This window comes from Panthera uncia (genome assembly GCF_023721935.1).
Source record: "Panthera uncia isolate 11264 chromosome B2 unlocalized genomic scaffold, Puncia_PCG_1.0 HiC_scaffold_24, whole genome shotgun sequence".
Classification (NCBI taxonomy): domain Eukaryota; kingdom Metazoa; phylum Chordata; class Mammalia; order Carnivora; family Felidae; genus Panthera; species Panthera uncia.
The window spans coordinates 47,737,267-47,747,290 of record NW_026057580.1 but is presented as its reverse complement, the minus strand read 5'-3'; positions in this window follow the sequence as shown (position 1 = coordinate 47,747,290).

Below are 10,024 nucleotides of genomic sequence, written 5' to 3'. Positions count from 1 at the left end.
ATGGAGGGCTGGAGCTGCAGAGACAAATAGATACCTGTCAAGAAGTTCCTTGTATAATATGCAGAGAAACGTGCATTCCAGTGGGGATCCTAGCTTCTCAAACTGGAGGGCCTGAAGTTTCCTGAAGCCACACAATAAACATGCATCTTTCTTCTTCTTCTTCTTCTTCTTCTTCTTCTTCTTCTTCTTCTAATGTTTATTTACTTTGAGAGAAAGAACACGTGTGGGAGCAGGGAAGGGACAGAGAGAGAGAGAGAGAGAGAGAGAATCCCAAGCATGCTCCACGCTGTAAGCACAGAACCCAATGAGGGGCTCTATCTCACGAACTGGGAGACCATGATCTGAGCTGAAATCAAGAGTCTGATGCCTAACTGACTGAACCACCCAGGAGCCCCAAACATGCACTTTTCTACAGGATCAATTTTGCTTGAAGATTTGGGAAGATGTTATTTTAATTTTAAAACAAAAACTGATACATTTTAAATAGAATGCAAAATTGCAAAAATGGGATTAAAAAAGCAAAGTGGAGCATCCCAGATCTTGCCTGTCTGAAGACTGTTGGAAGCTCCTGCACTTTTCTTGCTTTAGGAATACTTAAGTGGAGAAGCTACTATTAAAGAAATAATTTGGTCAGCTTTACACTTTAGAAAAATCATTCTGGCACAGGATCACAAGTTGGGGTCCTTTCAGTTGTCTTGGCAAGAGATGTCTTGGCAAGAGAGATGTCTTGGTCTACTGGCAGTGAGGGTGAGGATAAGAGAAAGGGACAGATTTGGGAGGAATTGGGAGGAAATGAAGAAGTAATTGTGGGTGTGGCTCATGTTTTTTGTTTGTTTTGTTTTGTTTTGTTTTTTGGTGGCTGGTGGATGATCATGTCAATAACTGGGAAATGGAAACAGTTTGCATGGTAGCAGAGTGGGAAGATGACGTTCACTCTGGAGCCTTCTCAGTTGAAGTGTCTAAGGAGTACCAGGTGAACATGTTTGATAAGCATCATGTACAGTGATATGAGGCTAAGGAAAGAATTCCAGCCTGGAGGTACAGGCTTGAGGGTTATCAGTTGTCGGTGGTGCCAAAAGCACAGGGGGTGGCTAGGATTGTTCAGGAGGGTGTGAGAGGTGTGGGGAAGAGAAGATGTTGAACCACCGAGGATAGACATGGGCCAGCCTGGCTGAGAAAATGATCGTTGTCTTGTGGGACAGTCGATTTGAAAGCCCTGATACGAGCGCTCTAGAGAAAAGATTATACCCTCAAGTATATAAGTAGCAAGGAGAAAGAGAGACAAGTGCAGAGGCTGGACATCTAAACATTTTTAAAAAATATTTTATTTATTTTTGAGAAAGAGAGAGAGACAGGGTGAGCAGGTGAGTGGCAGAGAGAGAGAGAGAGAGAGAGAGATACAGAATCTGAAGCAGGTTCCATTCTCTGAGCTGTCAGCACAGAGCCCAATATGGGGCCTGAACCTGCAAAATGTGATATCATGAGCTGAGCTGAAGTCGGATGCTCAACCAACTGGGTCACCCAGGCGCCCCAAGGCTGGGCATTTTTTAAAAGTCTATCTGAAAAATTCCTGAAAGAAAGAGGTAGAATGAGGTGTTTGAGGTGTTATTCTATCAAAAAATTCTCAATCATTTATTTCAGCCAGAATGCTGCCTGAAATTCTCCCATTTGAGATTCTCTCTTTTGGACTAAAACACAGTATCCCAGGCACCTTCCTTTTAAATGATAACACCTCTAAAAAACCAAACACACACACACACACCCCAAACAAAAAACAAACCCAAAAAAACAAGCAAACAAACAAACAAACAAAATGATAACACATCTGACTGAGGTAACACCACAAGATAAGTCAAACGGACCACTAGGTCTGTCTGCATGGGTCTGGGACCCTGGTCACCAGGGAGAGAGGGGTGTCAGGCAGAGTGATAAAAGGATAAAGCAGCAAGACTTCTGTTAGTTTGTAGTTGTGTCCAGAATTGACCATGAGCAGAAACCCCTAAGTGATTACACCGATGTTACTGATGCTTAGGGCTCAAGGAAGAGGTCAAGGGAACAGGGATGGCTCCTGTGCATCAGTCTGTCCCCCGGGAGTGGGAGGAAAGGGCAGGCAAAGATGAAAGGAAAAGAGCCAGGGGGAAGAGAAGAGGAAAAAAAAGAATGAGGGGATAGAAAAAGACGGAGCAGGAAAAATGTATAAGAAGGAAGGCAGAGAGGCAAGAAAAGGTGCTGGAGGAGTCTGCAGCCTCAGAGGTGGCTGTCCTGGACTAGGGCAGGAGGAGAAAGCCATGGCTCTGCATACCTCCGCCTCTTCCCCCACCACTGCCGGAATCTAAGTAATCACCCAAAGTCAAGACCTCTGGCCTATATGGAGCCTTTGTGCAAATGGACAAAGACACCCTCTCTGGGCAGGCAGAGCACCTTGAGTAAATGGCTTCATAACTAAAGGGCACAGAAAAGTGAGTATTAGTCAGTTCTTAATCCCTGGCTGGGCATCTTTGTGTAGCACACACACTGTGCAATCTTACATGGCAGCCCTGATCACAATCTCTTTATCCTAATATGACCATGGGAGATCATGTCTTAATTTGGTGAGAATCTTAGTTGACATCTGAGATTCCAACTGTTGATTCCTAATTATCTACATACTGCTGGGAGGCTTCTGGAGAAAATATTGCCCCAAATAGTTTGGTTTCACTTTTACTAGCTATAGGGAAACTAGTAGAGTTGCTCATAATCTGGTCCAATAGGAAGGTAAAACCAAAGAATCCACGTGTAAATGACCATGGAGCTGATATGACGAAGGTGGTTAGGACCACAAACCTCAAGAGGTCCAGAGAAGTCCCCTTACTTGATAAAAAGTTAATTGACATCAAACCACCTGACAATAGTAGAGCACTTTTACTTTCTCAGAGATTTCTGTGTCTAATATCGGTGAGTCTGACTCAGCCTCTTGTGGACTGCAGGTCAAGGCTGGTGGCACTGTCTCTATCTGACAGTTGGATAAATGGAGGCACAAGGAACTTTAGTTGTACAGGACTGAGAATGTATGGAACCAACGGGGTTTCCCATGTCCAGTTTTGTGCTGCTTCTTTCGAATTCCAATTTCTTCTTAAGGTATGAAGTTTTTGCTTTAACTACAAAGAACCTATTTCCCCCTGGGTACTGACTAGAACTCTCTTGCAGATTGCCCAAGGTGAAAAGCCATCGTATTAAAAGAAATGAAGTCTGAACTATGAGTCGTCCATTGATGTTTTGTCTGGAAGCTTGAACTTCAGTTTTACCTTTATTACACTTTTTGGTTCATTCAATATATCCTCCAGACACTTTCTTTTTGAACTGGATTAGGAGAAACACAAAGAGATTTTCTCTTCTGAAACCCAAGTAGGATTTCCATATTCTCCTATTCAAAACTGTGTAGCATATGGAATTGTAAATATTAAATGCTGTTTTCGTAAAGAACTGAAGCCAAATCTGAGTCTGCTTGAAGCAAAGAGAGAAGTTAATTATTGCATCAAACTTCAAAATGAGAGACATAAAAAGGAAATAAAGGTTGGATGTTTTTTTAATGAATTTCCCTTCTGAACCCTAAAGAAGCTCACGCTCTGATAAGTACTTTCCTATTGAACCTGACTTCCAGAGCTCACTCATCTGAAGGATTTGCAAGCTTTGGGAAGAGAATGAGGAAAATGGGGGTCAGGGAGGACTCTTTGAAGAAGCAACCAGAAAGTTTGGCACACAACTGAAAATTGGTAAGAATGTTTCCAATGAAGATGTTCTGCTGTTTCTTAAGGCCATTTCCATTAATGAAATTGTCGCAGAAGAGCAGGAGAGTAAAGGGGAAAACACTAAAAGCTGTATTAATTTTCTCTAAATGCTCTTGATCAGAAAGTGTGTTTGACTTCTAGTCACTTATTCATCTGTAAATTGTCTGTAACAGTAATTGATTCTCAACTGAGTTGACAGTAGGATTTCAGCATGTACAGATTTCCTGACACACACCTTTTTCTCAGTTGCAACTCACGTTCAGAGTAATTAGAAAAAGGCAGCATTAGGGCTAGGCCAAGGATACAGGAGAACGGGGAGGCAAAGCAGAAGTGGTGGTTTGCCCAGGATAGTTTCAGAGGGATGAACGAAGAGGAAGAAAGGAAACCTGGGCTTGACCTACAAATGCACTGCAGCTTTGTGAGCATGGAGGAAGTGGTGTGTGTGTGTGTGTGTGTGTGCGTGGAAGAGGTTGCTGGCAGAAGCTTAGGTTGAAGTTATGGTGGGAGGAATTAAAGCCTTAACTTTGGGTAATAGGGATAGAACTTATTAACTATTTAAATTAAAGTATGGTTAGTCTAGTGACTGTGTCCCTAGTATCACTCTGTAATATGGAAGACGGTCGTAACATCAGGGATGTGTTCACCATTTGCTGAGACAGAGAGACCTCTGAAGGTGTGCCCTAGTGGTGACTGAAGCTGAAGACACAAGTGCTCACCACAGCGTTATGAAGCTGAGCCTGACCAAAGAGAGGCGTTCCCCTACGTGGTGGACTCCTCCAGTCCATCAGTCAGAAGCAGAGGTGCCGCTGGCCCTAGTGAACAAGAGGCACATTGAGCTTTTGGAAGAGTTGGTGGGTGAGGCTGGGGAGGGAGCCTGTGTGTTTTCCAAGGAAGCCTGGCAGGATGGGTCCAGCTGACTGGGTACATTTGTCTTTATATTGATGGGATCCTTCTGTTCATTTACCTCTTCATGTGCCCTTTTAGACACATTCAATTAGCTGCAGGGGGACAGCTTCAATGCATGGGCACTCAGCAAATTATAGCTTCAACATTCTTCAGAAATATTTGATGAGCTAAAGTTAAAGCTCAAAATCTATTCACATTATTACATGAATTTCAATGTGACAATTGTCAATGAAAGAAAAGGAAAAGCCATTGGGTCCTTTACACTTAGTTTAAACTATTATAAAGTTTTGCATGTTTGTGAAATAATGGCTTAAAATTTTAAAAATTCCTTACATGAACAAAGTTTTTATCTGGTGAGGACTATCAAGAATTTGAAGAGATTTTCATTAAAAAGTCTTGATGATGAATTTCACATTTCCTCTTTTAGTTAATTTAATTTAGTTAATTTATTTTTTACAAGTAGGCTGCATGGAACCTAATACAGGCTTGAAGTCACAACCCTGAGATCAAGACCTGAGCTGACAGAGATCAAGAGTCAGATGCTTAACCAACTAAACCACCCAGATGCCCTCCACCTTTTTTTTTTAAGGATTTTTTTTAAACGTTTATTTATTTTTGACACAGAGAGAGAGAAAGAGCATGAGTGCGGAGGGGCAGAGAGAGAGGGAGACACAGAATCCGAAGCAGGCTCCAGGCTCTGAGCTGTCAGCACAGAGCCCGACGCGGGGCTCAAACTCACAGACCGTGAGATCATGACCTGAGCCAAAGTCAGACGCTCAACCAACTGAGCCACCCAGGTGCCCCCCCCCCCCACTTTTTAAAAATCAAGCCCTATATGGGCATCTCCAAAACGCCCTAGTTCGTCCTACTTTTTTTTCTGTGTGTCTTGCTTGACATGAAAGGTTAGGAAGCAGTAGGATAAAAGACAAGATTAAAAAAAAAAAGACAAAGAAAGACTGGTTGTCATCTATAACAAAGCACACACAAATGCATCTACTGAACATTCAGGAGAGATCCTGAAAAATGTTTAGCAAGATAAGGATGGGAAATAGAATAATTATAATCTATATAATTAGATAATTTAAATTAGATAATTTAAGATGTGTGAAATGCCATTAACACTATCTTCATTTGTTTTGCTGTCTTTATTGTTTTACACTAGTGAACATAAAAATATTCATTAAGTGCCTTCATACGTTCATTCTGCCAAGTCCATTTTCTCTCTGTGGCTGGAAAAAGGGCCACTAAATATCTTTTCATCTTTATGGGCTCATTTACTCATTTGAGAGCTGAATTTGGGTAGGATAGTGAGAATGACTTGTTAACAAGGATTCAGAGAGTTCTTCTTTTAAAGTTTTAAAATGTATTTTGAGAGAGAGAGAGAGAGAGAGCAAGTGAGCACAAGTAGGGGAGGGGCAGAGAGAGGGAGAGAAAATCCCAAGCAGGCTCCGTTCTGTCAGTGCAGAATCTGACAAGGGGCTGGATCTCATGAATTGTGATGTCATGACCTTAGCTGAAATCAAGAGTCAGGCACTTAACCAACTGAACCACCCAGGCGCCCCAGAATTCAGAGAGTTCTGAGCCCAGTTTACTGTACAGATAAATAACAGATAAATTGTGACCAGTGATCGTGGCTTTTTTTTTTTATAACATTAAATTCTTAATTCGTTTATTCAGGAGATATTGTTGAAAACCACTATGCTTTTTATTTTTATTTATTTTTTTTCAACGTTTTTTATTTATTTTTGGGACAGAGAGAGACAGAGCATGAACGGGGGAGGGGCAGAGAGAGAGGGAGACACAGAATCTGAAACAGCCTCCAGGCTCCGAGCCATCAGCCCAGAGCCTGACGCGGGGCTCGAACTCACGGACCGCGAGATCGTGACCTGGCTGAAGTCGGACGCTTAACCGACTGCGCCACCCAGGCGCCCCCACTATGCTTTTTAATTCATTTGTTTTTTCCCCACTTTTACTGAGATATATTTGACATAAAACATTGAATTAGTTTAATGTATGCAACATAATGATTTGATACATGTTTACTGTGAAGTGATTGCCTGCTGTAAGTTAACATCCATTACCTCACAGAGTTAAATGTTTTGCATGTGATGAAAACTTTTAAAGTATACTCTCTTAGCAACTTTCAAATACACAGTACAGTATTGTTATTATTGTTAACTTCGTTGCCCTGATGTACATTACATCCCCAGGATTTATTTAACTCCTGAACTTTGAAGGGAATAGTTTCTCTCCACCTATCCACTGTTTGCTAGTGGGGGGAGAGGTTATAGCTGGACCCCTTTGCTGCCCTAATTGGCCATTCCTACTCCCTCAGGACATGAAGGGAAGAGAAGGAAAAGGAAGTAAAGGAGTGGTAGATAAAGACCGAAGTTGGGCAGGTTTATGGGCTCTCTCACTGGGCACGTCACAAACTTCCTTCTCAAAGAATTCTACCCCATGTCTTGGAAGAAATTCTGTTATCAATTCCATAATTTCTCTAAGGGCATCTCCAGTTGCAATAACTTTTGAAGTTTTTAGGCTGTTTTATTCCAGATATCAGAACCTCAGTAAATTTTTGATCACAAATTTAGAATAAACACAATGTACTTTCACCTTTTGGCATGACCAGTTTCATCATAAAAATGGGAAGCAGCAATTTGTGGTGAAAGTTGGGGGTGGAGGAGAACTTCCTGAAGGCTGATGCTTACCCCACACCAGGAATATTAAAATCTCTGAAGCTCTCCTGGCTCCCCAGACAGGTCCACTTGCGTCCCAGATGGTCCCTTTGCCTTTCAGAATTGCCTTAGGAGGGCTGATGAGCCTGGGAATTCAAGAGAGTTGTAGATTAAAGCTATGTTTTAAAAGGACAATAAATCTAAGGCCAAAGGCAGGTTAGAAGGGGGTTTAACAACAAACATCTGTGTTCTCATTTCCAGAATTTCCTATATTAGTGTGTTTCTCTACCTTTACTCCCCTGCCCATCACAACTGACATGAAGGATTGTATACATACATTAGTAACAGGTGCTCACTGCAGCTTTGAAGGAGATGCTGTGGTTGGGGCCCCACAGGTGATTCTGACCCTCCCTCTGGGAGAATGTGCCTCCACTCATCCACCTGTAAGATGGAAGCAGATAATTTAAAATCATACTGGCTGCTTTATAACAGCCCTCGACGTTATCCAAGGCTCCCAATCTGTCCTAAGGTTTGGGAAGGAAATGAGTGGAGAGTTTTATCAGAGTGGAGCATTATAGTGCAATCTTTCTACAAGGCCGATTTTATGTTTTTAGAGAGAGAGAGCATGTAGGGGGAGGGAGAGAGAGAGCGAGAGAGCGAGAGAGCGAGAGAGCGAGAGAGAGAGAGAGAGAGAGAGAGAGAATCTTAAGCAGTCTCCATGCCCAGCACAGAACCTGAAGTGGGACTCGATCTCATAGCCTTGAGATCACGACCTGAACTGAAATCAGCAGTTGGATGCTTAACCAACTGAGCCATCCACATGCCTGAAGGCTGATTTTATTTTAAAAGCTGAAATCAAATCTTTAGATTAGAAACTCCACTTGATAGAGTCATGTTGAAAAGCACAGGAACCAACCTAAAAGAACTGCCAATGACCAAAGCTGGAAGAATTTGAGTAACAAAATAAATAACAATAATAATTGATTAAACCCATTGTACAAATATCTATGAATCCATGCTAATACAAACGCCTGACTGTGTATGTAAATGAGGACAAGATACAGCTTCTCCTTATGGCAGAATCCCAATTAATAGATGGGGAAAGAATGAGAAAAATAGAAAGTCACCACCACAGTAATAATCATAGGTAGGTCCACTGTTGGATGCTAAAATTAGTGGGCAGAACTTTGAGGAAATACAGGATATTTACTTTATCAAAAAGTATTTACTCAAAGACACTTACTCATTACAAAGGGAAAAGTCATAACTTTACACCAGTACTCAGGTGTTATCAACATCAAAGCCCCCAAAATGACGTGCTGAGAAGGGCCAAAGATTCATAACCTTGAATTTTGCTTTCATACAAAAGCATCAGACAAACCCGAATTGAGGGACAACCTACAAAATAACGGACCAGTTCTTTTTAAAAATGTCAAGGTCATGAAAGTCATGGAGAGATGAGAAACCGTCACAGATGGGAGAAGACTGAGGAGATACAACAACCAATTGCAAAGTGGGGTTCTCGGCTTAGACCGCAGAACACAAAAAGAACATTAGTGAAAAATTGGTGAAATCCAAATAAAGTCAGTACTTCAGTTAATAACATTGTGCAAATGTTAATTTCTTGGTTTTGATAATTGTACTATGGTTATGCAAGATGTACATTAGCGGGAGGCGAGTGAGGGGTATATGGGAACTCTGTTCTACTTTCCTACTTTTCTGCCAATCTAAAATTATTTCAGTAAAAAGTTCACAGAAATCCTTCTTAGGATCATAGTCCTGTATCCCCTCCTCTACTGTATTGAGTCTCTTTATGGTCATTACTGATTTGTTTATGTGCCAAAGTCTAATGTTTTTTTTTTGTCTCTTTGCAACATCTGACTCCCTGGGCCTCTTACTCCTTAAATCTCTTTTTCCTTTCAGGGACCCCTGGGTGGCTCAGTGGTTAAGCATCCCATGCTGGATTTTGGCTCAGGTCATGATCTTATGGTTTGTGAGATCATCCGACTCTGCCTCAGAGCCCTCTTGGGATCCCCCCTCTCCCTCTCTGTCCCTCTGTCTGTCCTCCCCCAAATAAATAAATAAACCTTGAAAATGAACCTCTTTTTCCTTGCCTCGTATAACACTTTCTTCTCTCCTCACATCACATCCTTCTCTTCAACTGTTCTATTTAAACCCATTTCTTTTCTATGTCTCTCAAGAAGGTATTTCCCAGAGTTTTGGCCTTTGCCCTCCTTTCCTTTTAGCTCTAGGCTGTAAGGTTTCCTTGTAAATTAAAATTCCCATTAAAATTCTTCTGTGTAGTGACAGGCTCTTCACAGTGGGCTCCAAACCAACCCTTCTGCCTCAGTTTTTTGTATAATTCTACCTACCTTCTGGCCACACCCAACTTGTGTTTCACAAACACTTATATCCTTTCATGCTTCCGTACCCTTGCTCTGGATATTCTCACTGCCTATAAAGCTTTCCTTCTTCACTGCCCCGAATCCTATTAATTGTTCCACACTCGGTTCATGTGTCGTCTTCTCTGTGATGCTTTCTTCAATCTTCTCTAACAGTATTCATTCTCTTCTTTTTTCCTGAAGGCATGCTGCACTCCCTTCTCTTACATCATATTTGTTTGTCCACCCATCCATCAAGCAATAAAGATTTTGGAGCAGCTGCTCTGTACCAGGC